Here is a 15389-nt window from a genome sequence, read left to right on the forward strand (position 1 = left end):
AAAAAGGTCATAGAACACCAGGCAGATTTAACCCAAACAGGACTACCTCAAGGCATTTAATAATAAAGTTCCCAAAGGTCACAAACAAAGAAAAGGTCCGAAGGGAAAGCAAGAAAAAAGAAAATATAACATATACAATATGCCAATACATCTGGCAGCAGACTTCTCAGTGAAAACCTTACAGGCCAGGAAAGAGTGGCATGACATATTCAAAGTGCTGAAGGAAAAAACCTTCATATTTGAAGGAGAAATAAAGACTTTCCCAGACTAACAAAGGCTGAGGGATTTCATCAACACCAGACCTGTCCTACAAGAAATGCTAAAAGGATTTCTTCAATCTGAAAGAAAAGGACATTAATGAATAATAAGAAATTATCTAAAGGTATTCAACTCACTGGTAACAGTAAGTATACAAATACAGAATACTCCATTGGTGTAATTACAATGTATAAACCACTTATATAATATTTTGAGTAGGAAGACTAAAAGACAAACCTATCAAAATAACTACAATTACTTTCTGAGAGATAGATAGTATAAAAAGATATGAATAGAAACAACAAAAAGTTAAAAAATGGGGGTAATGAAGTAAAAGGGTAGAATTTCTGTTAGATTTCTCTTTGCTTGTTTATTTCTTTGTTTGTAAGCAGAGTTGTCGTATGTTTAAAATAATTCGTTATATATAAAATGTTTTTTGCAAGCCTCATAGTAACATAAAATCAAAAAACCTACAACAGACACAAAATGGAAAGATATCCAATGTCCATAGAATAGAAGAATTAGTATTGTTAAAATGTCCGTACTACCCAAAGCAATCTACTGATTCAATGCAATCTCCATCAAAATACCAATGGCATTCTTTGCAGAAATAGAAAAATTAATTCTAAAATTTATATGGAACCACAAATGACCCCAAAAAGCCATCCTGAGCAAAAAGAACAAAACTGGAGAAATCACATCACCTGACTTCAAATTATACTACAGAGTTGTTGTAACCAAAGCAGCGTGGTATTTGCATAAAAACAGACACATAGACCAATGGAGCATAATAGAGACTCCAGAAATAAATTCACACATCTATAGTGAACTTATCTTCAACAAAGATGCCAAGAACATATACTGGAGAAAGAACAGTCTCTTCAATAAATGATGCTGGGAAAACTGAATATCCATATGCAGAAGAATGAAACTAGACCCTTATCTCTTGCCATATACAAAATAAAACCAAAATGGATTAAAGACTTAACTCTAAGACCTGAAACTATGAAAATACTAGAAGATAACTCTGGGGAAATGCTTCAGGACATTGGTCTGGGCAGGGACTTCTTGAGTAACACCCTCCAAAGCACAGGCAACCAAAGCAATAAATGGGATCACATCAAGCTAAAAAGCTTCTGTACAGCAAATGAAACAATCAACAAAGTGAAGAAACAGCCCACAGGATGGCAGAAAATGTTTTTAAGCTACCCATCTGACAAGGGATTAATAACTAGAATATATAAGGAGCTCCAACAACTCAATAAGAAAAAAATCAAATAATCCAATTTTTAAAATGGGCGAAGGATCTGATTAGACATTTCTCAAAAGAAGACATACAAATGGCCAACAGGTATATAAAAATATGCTCAAATCATTAGTCATCAGAGAAATGCAAATCAAAACCATAATGAGATATCATCTCACCCCAGTTAAAATGACTTTTATTCGAAAGACAGGCAATAATAAGTGCTGGAAAGGATATGCAGAAAGAGGAATCCTTATACACTGTTGGTGGGAATGTAAATTAGTGCAACCACTATGGAGAACAGTATGGAGGTTCCTCAAAAAACTAAAAATAGAATTACCATATGACACAGCAATCCCACTGCTGGGTATATATCCAAAGGATGGGAATTCAGTACATCTAAGAGACATCTGCACTCCCATGTTTATTGTAGCACTATTCGCAATAGCCAAGATTTAGAATCAACCTAAGTGGCTATCAACAGATTAATGGATAAAGAAATTGTGGTACCTATACACAATGGAATATTACATAGCCACAAAAAAGCATGAAATCCTGCTGTTTGCAACATGGATGGAACTGGAGAACATTATGTTAAGTGAAATAAACCAAGCACAGAAAGACAAATCTCACATGTTCTCATCCATATAAGGGAGCTAAATATTAAAAACAATTGCTTTCAGAGAGACAGAGAGTAGAATGATGGTTACCAGAGGCTGGGAAGGGTAGCAGGGAAGAGGAGATAAGGAGGGGATGGTTAATAGGTAAAAAAATATAGTTAGATAGTTGGATATAATAAACAGTATTTAATAGCACAACAAAGTGACTATAGTCAACAATAAGTTAGGGTATAATTTAAAATAACTAGAAGAGTGGAATTAGGATGTTCCTAACACAAAGAAATGTTAAATGTCTGAAGTGATGAATACTCCAATTACTTTGATTTGATTAATTCACATTATATGCCTGTATCAAAACATCACATGTACCCTATAAAAATATACAACTATTATGTACCCATTATGTACCCATAATAATTAAAATTTTTTAAAAATGTTTTTAAGATATAAGGGAGAAAGGTGGTGGAAGGTTATAAATTCATGGGATTTCTCCTGAGAGAGCTGTATTTTTCTGCAGGGGCATCCCCTACAGAAATGGACCGAAATCAAGACACATGAGAGTTGAGGTCCCGGGAAGCCGGGAAGGTAACCTGTATGTATGGGACAGTGGCAGCAGAGATTGCGGCCACGCTCACAGACTCCAGAGAAGACATGCCTGTGCTTACATCCTGGTTCTGTCCATGTCTAACTTTGTGACCTTGTGTGTATGACTTACTCAGCTGTGAAACAGGAATAGTCACGGTGTCTATCTTAGAGCCATTATGAGGATTCAAGGAGTTAATTATTTGTAAGGCATTTTCAGACATCTGGCAAAGAGTCAGCATTATTTAAGCACTTGGTAAAGAAAATAGTTGTTGAAGCAATTAAAACATCATCTCTTTTCATGAAAACCTGCTCCGGATTCCAGGCTTGAAGGAGGAGGCCTCTTTTTTTTCTTTTTTTTTTAGCAACAAAAAGATACACAAAGGATTACTGAGGTCTCTGACTATAGAATCTTAACTCAGTAACTTGCTCTAAGGAAGAATTGCAGTCTTGACCCCAGTATGAACTGAACTGAGCCTTACATAAGAAGTTATGGGTTCAGCGTAAAGGTGGTAAGTAGTGGCCCCTACAGAAATGGAACACGGGTCTGTTGGTTCGCTTCAGCGGACAGTTGAGAACAAAGCCAGGAGACAGATGAGTCCCGGCCAAGGCCAAGAAAAGTGAATTTTTCCCCTCTCAGACTTCTCTGATTATCCTTTGCCTCTCTGAAAAGCAATCATTCCTTTTTATAGGTTCTTCAGAAAGAAATACAAGGTTATTAAGAACATTTTTTAATTCACATAGCTCAGATATTTCGGGGTAACTGTGCCATAATTACTGAATTATGCATCCAGATTGTATACAAAATAAATTGCTGTGTATATCTAAACGAATGAAAAATGAACTACAAGATTCCTTATAATTGCAGCTGCAATCACCTAAATGGATCATTAAAAAGTTTACAGGAGCACCCTGGGTGGCACTTTGTCTCCAGTGGAAGCCTTTGTGGCCCGAGGGTCATCAAACTGCATTCGTACACATAGAAAGACAGGCTCATGCAGGACGGTTTGCTTGCTGAATTCTTTTGGACTTACATTGCAACCTATTGACGTCTACTCAAAATAATGAAAATGAGAATTCTATCAGTTTCATCATAGTAAAATGAATACATAGATACATGTGTGCAACATAAAATGCTGACTTCTAAATTCAATCATACTAATCAATAATATGTCAGGATCAGAGTTTATTAAAAATTAACTATTGCAGTTAACAGGTTTAGAATAAAAATCTCTTTCAGATGTTTGCAACTTAGACACTACATATTTCTTTAAAATGCAAGTTAATGTGCATGCCTCAGAATATGTCCCCCCCAGTACACCGTCACCCCTGCCTAAATGCAATTTTATCTAGAAAAATAAGAGTTGAGAAAAACCTCAATAAAATATAACTTGTGTATAACTTGTGCTGGATGGAAATCCTGAGCGTCTATTACCTTTGTATGTGATTCCTAAAAATATAAATGCATCCTAAAATGTTTTATTTAATGAGATAATAAATTTTCTTTTGAAAAAAAAAAGAAGAAAATGAAGTCAGGAAAATGAAAAGAAGAATGCTTTCTAAAGAGACTAACAAAAGGCTTCTGATGTCACAAATTATATTGCCTTTCCACACAACTGTGCTCCCTAGTGGGAAGTTCTAAAAGGTTTAGTTTAAATTTTTTAGAAGTTTGTTTCATGTAAGCATCACCACATATGCCAAATGATCCATTAAGGGCGTTCCATTATAGCTTAAAGAGTTCTGAGTTAAGCGCACAGGGTACTGTGGCCTAAGATCTAAGAAAACATGCAGCTCGATTTCCATTTGATGTAACTCTGCAGGAAGGTATTATCCACAGAACATTGGCTACATTAACGCACCCATTTATACAACGTCTTCAGAACTTTCCAGACAATTTGGATGCCTCTGACCCCACTAGACCAAAGTCCATCTGTCTTAACATTTGGAAAGTTAGTCAATTCCCATTATTTATATATGGGATCTGCATGTGTGCAGTGTGCATTGCAAATACGTCTAGAGATCTAGGTTATATATTCATGTTTTCACGAGGACTTGCTACCACCACGAAAACCCACTTTTCCTGGCCCACACCCCCAAAAGCCTCTGTCTTGAGTCCTTCTCAAGGTAGCAGTTTCAGAGTTTACAGTGTGGATCATTTCAGCTTTTATCCTTCTTATCCTGCTCTTGTGTGTGCCATCATGTGTGTGCTAATTACCCTGCTCTTGTCTGTAGTCAAGTGTCCTGGAAACACCTCTGAGGCCAGAATTACATAAGTAGCGTCTGCGTGCTTAGGGAGAAAACTGATAGCTGCATGTCACTGAGAATGTCCTGGACTCACGACACTGAGTGTGCCCTGAGAATGTTCCGCCACGTAAGCCCCTGAAGGCCGTTCAGAGTCAATGGTGCAAAAATATCCCCAGTGGATTTTGAACAAGTGCAGTGTTGAAAGAGGGAGACATCAGATACCCAGAAGGGCAAAGTAAAAGATGCCTGCCTTAAAGGCATTTATTGGAGGAAGTTTAGACAGCTTTACTTTGGGACAGTATAGTTCAGCCACAACAACACAAAGAGTGTTTTGCTTTCTTTCCACTCATTCACTTTCACCAGAAATCACTATACTCAGTTAGACACTGTGGAAAGAAAGGCAAGAACCCAGCTGGTTTCAGGAGGGTCAGGAGTGGAACAGGCGGGATTTGAGCATTTATCTTTAAAATGTTGCACAAGTGGAGAGGAGTGAAGGGTCATTCTAAGAGGGTAACAGTGGGATGGATAAATCATAAAGACAGGAATTGCCACAGAGAATCCAAGGGATAGTGAGCACAACTGCTTCACTGAGGCAAAAGTCTGCTTAGGTTAGGGCCAGATAGTGAAGGTTCTTGAATGTCAGCCTAAGGGGTTTGGAATTTATCACACAGACGATGAGAAGTCATTAAAGGCTTTTGATATAATAAAAAACACATTTTGGGAATACTTATTTGAGAGAGCAGGAGAGATCTGGAGGAACAGGATAAGAGGTAGAAAACTGGAAAATTGGAAGTAGCAACATGTTCCTAGGCCAAACCTCTCCCTTTGGCTCCACATGGTGACTTGTTCTCAGAGGGGGAAATCCAAGCAAAGGGAAAAATGAGCAACTGCCCCCAACCAATCTCATGCCTCCATTCCCCGGGGCTAATCCAGCCACACCCCCTAGAACAAGCACCCCCCAGAGAAGCCCAAGTCCAACCAGAGGACAGGCTTTGTGCCCTTCCTCTCTCATTCACTTACTAAAGAAGCATAGCTAGCTAATGAGAAGTGTTTTTGTTGTTGTTGTTGTTGTTGTTTTCAGCTTATTATGGGGGTACAAAAGTTCAGGTTATATATATTGCCCATGTCCCGCCCATCCCCCTGAGTCAGAGCTTCAAGGGTGTCCATTCCCCAGACAGTGCGCAACGCACTCACCATGTAGGCACACACCCATCCCCTCCCTCCACTCCCTGCCTCAGTCTGATATCCAGTTGGTATCATTCCCCAGTGTGCATTTAGGTGATTATCAGGAAAACCAATTTTCTGGTGAGTACATATGATGCTTGTTTTTCCATTCTTGGGATACTTCACTTGATATAATGGGTTCCAACTCTCTCCAGGAGAACCAAAGAGATGCCGTATAACCATTATTTCTTATAGCTGAGTAATACTCCATGGTATACATATACCACAATTTACTAATCCATTCGTGAATTGATGGGCATTTGGGTTGTTTCCACATCTTTGCAATTGTGAATTATGCTGCTATAAACATTCGGGTACAGGTGTCTTTGTCATAGAATGACTTTTGTTCCTTTGGCTAGATGCCCAATAATGGGATTGCTGGATCAAATGGTAGGTCTACTTGAATCTGTTTAAGGTATCTCCATAATGCTTTCCACAGGGGTTGCACTAGTTTGCAGTCCCACCAGCAGTGTATGAGTGTTCCTGTCTCTCCACATCCATGCCAACATGTGTTGTTTTGGGACTTTTTGATAAAGGCCATTCTCACTGGAGTTAAGTGATATCTCATTGTGGTTTTGATTTGCATTTCCCTGATGATTAGGGATGTTGAGCATTTTTTTATATGTTTGTTAGCCATTCTTATATCTTCTTTTGAAAAATTTCTATTCATGTCGTTTGCCCACTTTTTGTTAGGGTTGTTTGATTTTTTCTTGCTGATTTTCCTGAGTTCTAAATAGATTCTTGTTATCAGTCCTTTATCTGATGTGTAGTATGCGAAAATTTTTTCCCATTCTGTAGGTTGTCTGTTTATTCTTGTGACTGTTTCTTTGGCTATGCAGAAGCCTGGAATAGGGCCAATGCACTATATCTGACTTGCCCTGGATAAAAGGCCTCAGTCTACAGAAATTCCTTATCAAAGGTACTAATTTTTCTGTGTATTCTTTATGCTATACCCAGCCCTATTGAAATTTTCTCCCACCTGCCTAATATTAATAAGTTTTAAGTCCAAAATTCTGCTTAATATAAGTTCAGACATGCCAGGCTCATTCCTGCCCTCTTTCCAAGTGGACCTGCCTACTTCAGCTTGTCTCTAGTGCTGCCTGTGACCCCTGGCCACAGCTGCCCTGACTCTCTTTCCTATAGTGACCCCGTCAGCTAAGGAAGTTGGAGAGGGATTGCAGCCGTCCAGTCATGAGGCAGTGAGCGTCTGAAACACATGAGAACAATGGAAGAAGGAAAGAGGCATCAGAGACAACAGGCCTGATTTCCGCTGCTGCGTCACAGTGAAAGTGCCATGTGGCCCATTCACTCCAGAGGACATCACCGTGCACAGAGCATTTCCATGGCCCCCTGTGATAGTCAGAAACATGTTAATGGAATTAAATCTTAAACTGCCTCTATAGCACGGGTATTAGGTCCTAAGGCCTAGAAACTCACAGTAATTATTTACACAAGCAAAGAGATAAAATGAGAGAGAGTTCTCTTCTGCCTCTCTTCTTTCAAAGTGATTTAAATTGGGTCATTAAAGAAAAACTCAGAATGCTGGCTCTCAAGAATTCTTCATGAGCAAATCTAGGTTGATCTCATTTTTTTCCTGCAATACAAATTTGAAATTTGTGTATCATAATCTGTTTTACAAAATATTTACCTTCTAAATGATAATGGAAGAAGGCAAAGAACAGAAAAATGGAAATGTTAACGGGATACAATGGAAGATAACACAGGTGCTGCGAGATGTTCCACCTGTCCATAATCCCACCGCATGAAAGTAAGATTTCTATAAGTAGACCCAACCCAAAGTCCTGACAACGGAGATGTGTCTGATAATGACACAAAAGAATGTGTTAAGGAAGATCTGAGTTTGCTCTTTGTGTAAACATTTATTAAGCATGTTTTATATACCAGAGACTTACAAAAGCTTAAGAGGATTGAGAAGATTAAAAAAAAAAACATTTTCAACAATAGTAATCCAATTTCTTGTGACAAGTGCAATAAACATAAAATGCTATGGAAACACTGTTTCCATAAACAGTGGAAACACTGTTTTACGTTTTCAGAAAACAGAGGGATGGAAGATGGACTTCCTAGAGGAAGTGTCTTCTGAGTTGGGATGGTGCAGGAGTGGGACTTGCCAGGCACGGACACGGGCCCTGCAGGAGAACGCAGCAGCTGGCACCAAGGTGAGGCGCTGTGACTGGTCACGGAACACACAGGGAACTCATCATTCCGTTGATGAGACACAGAGTTCAAGGGAGGAAACTGTAAGAGCGGGAATGGAGAACAAGGTGGGGAAGGGCCAGACCACAAAAGACTGTGTGTGGCATATTAAGGATTTGGGATTTATCCGGAAGGCGAAGGAAAGCCCTGAGGGATTCTAAGAGGGAACGGACATCAGCAGACTTGTAGCTGAGAGTCTTCACTCTGGTGTCGGAGCCGAAGACGGGTGAGACTGGGGCTGGAATGGAGGCAGTGAAACTAGGCAGGAATCTAGGGAATAGTCCAGAAGAGAAATGGCAAAGCCCTCAACCAGGATGGTGAGAGTGGGAACACAAAAGAAGGGGTGGAAGGAGATGAGAAATAGGTGTGCTCAGTGGGAGCTGGGCACCTGATTAGGCGAAGGGCAAGCAGAAGGATTCGTAACTTCTGAATTGCGCCATAGGTGGAGGGTGAAGCAATTCTCCAGGAGGAGGAGGATGTAGGGAGGAAAAAGTAGATTTGGATTTGGAATTTGTCTGTGAGTTATTCAAGAAGAAACTTCTTGGTCTTCTTAATATTCAGCCTCAAAGGTTTACATCCAAACCTCCTTATATCTCCTGTCAAACTGTGAAGTTATCATCCACAAAAATAATTTATCTCAGACTTGAAGATATACTAATGTTTTCCATAGATACCAACCTTTTGTTAATGTGTTTTATAAGCATCCTACCTGTATGAAAAGCACTTCCTATTTTTTCTGGAAAGGGCTCCATGCCATGCACTTCTGAAATTTACTGAGAATCTTACTGTTTGGGATTTCTTAACCTAGGAAAAAACTCATTTATCCTACTGTTTTTTTTAATTTTTTAAACAAATTCTTCCCCAAACACTTACATTTTTCATAGCCTATAGTAAAAAATATTGTCCAGAACTTTTTGAAAAGTCTAAATACTTTTCAAAGTATTTAGCACCTACACTTCCTCACAGTCCTCTAATAAGTTACTCAAATGTGATACTTCTTGATCAAAGCCAGGAAACATTCCTTCCACAGAGCTTACACAGCACAACCAAAATGACTTTCAGTTTATGGTACAGATGTTGAATCAATAGTAGTCCTTGTATAGGAAGAAGGCTCAAATTTTTTTATTTCAGCATATTATGGGGGTACAAATGTTTAGGTTATATATATTGCCTTTGCCCCACCGGAGTCAGAGCTTCAAGCGTGTCCATCCCCCAGATGGTGCGCACCGCACCCATTAGGTGTGAATACACCCATCCCTTCCTCCCCCTCCCACCTGCCCAACACTCGAAGGTCACATTTAAAAAAAGGCAAGATGTTAGTCTAACTGGAGCATATCCACTGTCATTATTAAAGCCTTACAAATTATTACCCATATTAATACTTTTATAGAAGCACTTCAAAAGATGCCAGAGTCCTAAGTTTAAGACCACATTTGACCAGGATTAGCCAAAAGGCCCCATTCACCTGTTAATTAAAAATAAAGCCCTAAACCCCATACTGACTGAATGGTCCCTCTCTTGGCCAAGGGGACCCCAGAAAAACCTTAAAGCTGAGTTCCCAGCCACGACGAGAAAGGAGGTCAGCACACCTCATTGTATGCCCTTCGGTTTGGAGTTTAGACCCAATTGACCAATATTAATGTTAAAATAGATATTGTAAGACTGACAAAACAGACTCTTTGTGGCAGTAAGATACCAAATTATCAGCAAGGCCTGCGGCCATGCAAAGCAAGGGTTAAGTCATGCCTGCAAACCCAAAGCGTCAGCCCTGCTAAACAGGTCATTTTGACCCAGTTAGCCTTATGCTAACTTAAACATCCCTTTCTGCTAACTCCAAGTTTTTAGACAAAGCTTTATTCCTTTAACCAATTGCAAATTAAAGAATCTCTGTACCCATCTATAATATAACCTGTAAGTTCCCCCCACCCTAAGATATCCTGCCTTTTTGGGCCAAACCAACGTATACCTTCCATGTGTTGATTTATGTCTTTGCCTATAACTCCTGCCTCCCTCAAATGTATAAAGCCAAACTGTAACCTGACCACCTCGGGCGCACTTTCTCAAGACTCGAGACTGTATTTCCCTGGGCTGCGGTCATTGATATTGGCTCAGAATAAACCTCTTTAAATTATTTTACAGAGTTTGGTTTTTTCCATTAACACACTCAATGCCTCTGATCCAAGCCTGTGGGTCATGTCTGTGTGGAGCCCCTCTCTCAGCCTCCCTCCTGCCCCCTTCCCGCCCTCTCCCCGGCTCACTGCCACCGCTCACCCCTCCTCTGTTCCCAGCACGGCAGCCAGACCCGAGTCTTTGAAATCGCTGAGCCAAGTTCTATCCCTCCTCTGCTCAGAGCCTCCGGCAGCTTCCTCCTTCACTCAGAGAAAAAGCCAAAGTCCTCAAAATGGCCTTCAAGGCCTTCAAAATCCACCCTCACCCTCATCTCACACCCTCACCCACTGTCACTCTCACCTTTGCTCTGGCATCATCCCCAGTGGCTGCCGTGGGGTGGACTGTGCCCTCTGCTGGGAATGCCCTTGTCCCGGGTCCCCTCATGGCAAACATCTTCCCTCAAGTGTCACCTTCTCAGCAGGGTCTCTCCTCTTCACCCTATTTAAAACTGATCCACACCACTCCCAAAGCCTCTGACCCCCAAAGCCTCTGGCCTGGCTCAATTGTTTCCATAACACAAAAATTTTAACATATATCACTTATGATTAATTTTTGGTCTCTTTACACTAGAATATAAACTCAATGAGAAAACGGATGTTTCTTCTTAGTTTTGTTCTTGAGTTCTAGCACCTAGAACAGTGCTTAGCACCTAACATGCTCTGAAGAGAAGTTTGTTGAATGAATGTGAGTGCATAGTAAGGGGGTTCTTCATTGCTTACAAGAGTTTTCTGTCTCCAGGTCTTAACCAGAAAAAAAAAAAAAGAAAAGAAAGAAATTTAAAGCCCAGATAAAGAGCTGCTAGGTAGGCTAGTGGGAACTGTTTTTTTAAAACTGTTAACAGAGAGAACATTGGGATTTCCTGTTCAATATCAACACGATCAAATCTCTAGTACACCAAATCTTTGATTTTTTCTTTCACTCATTCATTCATTTTATGCAGGTATTTTCAGAAATCTTTGAGGGAAAAGACTTTTAAGAATTACACACTTTGCTACTTACTTACACCAAATTTGAAAAAAAAATATGTATTAATTTCCTTTTATGCTAGACACTATGCTAGGTCCTACAGAGGGTTTTTTAAAAGATGAAAAGACCAGTGTCTTGTTCCCAAGCACAGTCGAGGTAGGAAGACTAGAAAGTGGTTACATCTGACAAGGGGTGACTTAAGAGATACCTTCCCCAAGGAGGGACATTTGAGCTCAGTCTTGAGGATAAGAATGATTTTGCCAAGTGGGATGTGAGGATAGAAAACTTCAAGTTGAGGGAAAAGAAAAAATTAAGGCCTACAGGCATGGAGAGGCTGGAAGCACTTCAAAGTCTCCTTAGCCATCTGTCTGCGTTAATTCCAATGAAGGTAAGTGACTTTTGAAAAGTACAAAGAAATGAATAAATGTAAGGATTATTATAATTACTTTTATCCTTTGGAAGTTGAACTTGTAGGATCTGTATTTCATTCCAGGATTATCAAAAATAGTATAGGGTACTAGGGGCACTTTCCTTTTGGTTGACCATAGAGGAACTTAGTGCGTTGGCACCGTTTGTTCCTAAATGAAAAGGATAGAATGTTGGAAACTTCTCCTCTCGACTTCTGCCATCACATCACGTCATATATAAATCTTTAACTGACCTCATGATCTCTCCAGAAAAAAATGAAGACATGCAAAAAATGAGTGAAAATGCAAAAAGGGAATCTAATGACTGTTAAAACATTTCTTCCTGTTACCCTTCCCTTTTCTCTGCAGTTGTTCTTAATTTTCATAGGTTCTGGACTCTTTTGAGAATCTATGAAAGCTGAGGACTGTTTCTCCAGACAATTGCACATAAGCACTCTTGGTCAGGGTTCAGTCCAAAGACCAGAACCCACCCAAGAACTGTAGTTTTATCTCTCCACCCATTACAGTGTGGGAAACACACTGGAAAGAGGAAGAAAGTTATTTTTTTAAAAGCATTTAAAAGGGGGTGAATAAAAAGCACGTGAAAAAATGCCTGCATGCATGTAAATCTGTCCATGGGCTTCAGGATCAAAACTTCTCTGTAGAAATAGAGATCTTAGAACAGCAAGCCCAGGGTGAGAGATAAGAAGGAGAACAAAGCACTCTGAATTAAGCGCCAAAGAAAAACAGAAGGTGGCAATTTTTTCATTTCAACCTTTCCAGCTCACAGCCACCCTGGGAAGTCTGAATAATAAAACCAACAGAAGACGCGAAAGTCAGAGTATACAGTTCTGTGATTTGATCTTCAATTTCCTCATCTGCAAAACTGGTATAATAACAAATCCTATTCTGCCTACCTCCTGGCATCGCGGTGACAATCACAACAGTCAGCATATGCGGAAGAGCTTGTAAGTGCTTACACAGGACAGCTATTATTATTGTCATCTGATTCAGGATATAGGTTACTTTCAAAGAATCAATAATTACTTCCATAACCCAAGGAAGTAAGGAAAAGCTCTTACTTACTACAATGCCTTAATCAATTAATAGTAAGTAGTGCATTATAAAATTAGCTGCTCCAACATAAGCCCCCTAAATAGTACGTGACTGATCAAGTAGCATTTCCACTAACAGATATCTATTAAGCACGGATGAATCAGCAACGTTGTTATTGAACGTGCGTATATGGAAGGCCAGATGTACCAGACTACCTTTCTCCTTGAAATGCATTTTAAACTCAAAAGACCCCCTCTGAACTCACCATCGTCCCCTCTGTCCAAACCTCCCCACTCCTTTCTGTTCTCACCATTCATAGCATTAGGACCCACCTGGCCGGCTTCAGTAAATTCCAGCTCCACCGTCACCTTTCCCCAACTTCTATATTCAGTGAATAGCAGATCCCTTTCCAGTTCTTTGCCTTTAACTCATTGATACTGTTTTTGTCCAGGCTCTCTTCATCTCTTGAAGAAATACTGGCAGAATCCTCCTAATGTGTACTCTTCACATTGGGAACAGGTTCTCCATAGGTAAATTAGTTATGTTGCTCAAATCCAATATAGGCTTATCAATTTTTACTTTGCATCATCGACCAATTGTACTAAATGGACAGAAATGTACTAAAAATCTCCCACTAGAGTGATGGAATTGTCCATTTTACCTTGTAATTATGTCAATTTCAGCAGTTTAAATATAAGTTGCATTATTGCATGATGAAAACTTAAGATTGTTAATTCTTATGTTTTCCTCTTGAATTATTCCTTTTATCAAAATGTAGTAATCCTCTTCAGCCTTAACAGTGCTTTTTGCCTTAAGGCCCATGTTGCTCTTAATATGATTAGACTAGCTTCCTTTGCTTAGTATTTAGCAGGTATATCTTTTTCTTCCATTTAATTTTCAATATTTTTTTTAGATATGTTCATTGCAAATTACATACAGCTGGCTTGGTGTTTTTATTTTTGCCTTTCGACTGCAAAGAATGTTTAACCCGTTCTGATAATCCCTGGATAATAAGTAGTAAGTTTAATGTAATTATATTTATTGTGCTTATTTCTGCCATTTAATTTTATTCTTTCTCTTCATTTCTTTTCTATGCTTTTTTTTCTCCTTTCTGCTTTCTCTTGGTTTCATCAAATTTTATTTATTCCTTTTCTCTCCTCTACATATTTGGAAGTTATAAATCCTATTCCTATTATCTGAGTGTTTAGTGTTTTAGGATCTTGACAAGCTGTCCCCATTTCTGGTTATGCAAAAATAGGGCAGTGAGGTTGGGGTGATGAGAGTGGTACCCAGCAAAGGATGAGGACACTGGCGATGCTCCCCCATACCAAGCCTGGCCACACACATCCGGTGCAACCTGTCTCTCTCCAGCATTAGCAGGGTACATAGCAGCTCTGTGTGTGTCAAAGGGAGTAGTGTCACAAAGTGGAAGCAGCCCGGATTACTGAGTCATCACTTTAAACACAGTCACCTTGAAATTTCAGGGTTTATTTGTTACCTCAGCATAGTTGAAAGCATATTTAAAATCTGAAGATTAGCAATATCTCTAACCTTAGATGACCTCAGAGTGATTTAAGTCCAGACATTCCCTTCCCATATGACATATTACCATTGTGCAGTAATTTAGTTTCCTCTTCAAAGTCCCTTCAAAGTCATGGCCATTGTTGTTTTATTCAGTTGATACTTACAAATACCGAGCTGCATTTTCACCTTTCTTGGTTCCATCCCACTCCTTCCTTCTGCGCTTGATTTCCTTCCTCCAGAGGTACCTCTTACACTGATGTTTTTAATCAAGAGTTTAGTTGGTGGCAAACTAACTCAGTCTTTATCTCTAAATGTCTTTATTTTATCTTGCCTCCTAAAATATAGTTTAACTGAGTATAGAATTTTTGTTAACCATGATTTTCCCTCAACACTTTGAAAATATTATTCTATTATATCCTAGCATCTATTTTTACTGATGGTAAGTCTTCTATCAGCTTAATGGTTATTTTTTTGTACGTGAGCTATATTTTTTCCTCTGGTTATTTTTAAGATCTGTTTGCCTGTGGTGTTTTGAAGTTTCATCAGATGTGTTTAGGTGCAGATTTATTTTATTTATTCAGCTCAGGATGAATTGCATGTTTTCACCTGATTTATGAAATTTAATCAATTTATGGCTTTAATCAATTTTTTGAAAGTTTTAGCCATCAACTCTTCAAATATTTCCCTTTCCTTCCTTTTTCTTCTTTCACTTAAAACTTCTACTAAAAATATTTTGGGCCTTCTAATTCTGTCCTCTACATCTCTAAATTTCCCTTTAATATATTTCCATCTCCTAGTCTTCCTGTGTTGTATTCTTGATAACTTCTTGAGATCAATCTTCTAGTTCCTTAATTTTCTCTTCATCTCTTCACTAAC

Source organism: Lemur catta, chromosome 13 (assembly GCF_020740605.2).
Source record: "Lemur catta isolate mLemCat1 chromosome 13, mLemCat1.pri, whole genome shotgun sequence".
Taxonomy (NCBI): Eukaryota; Metazoa; Chordata; class Mammalia; order Primates; family Lemuridae; genus Lemur; species Lemur catta.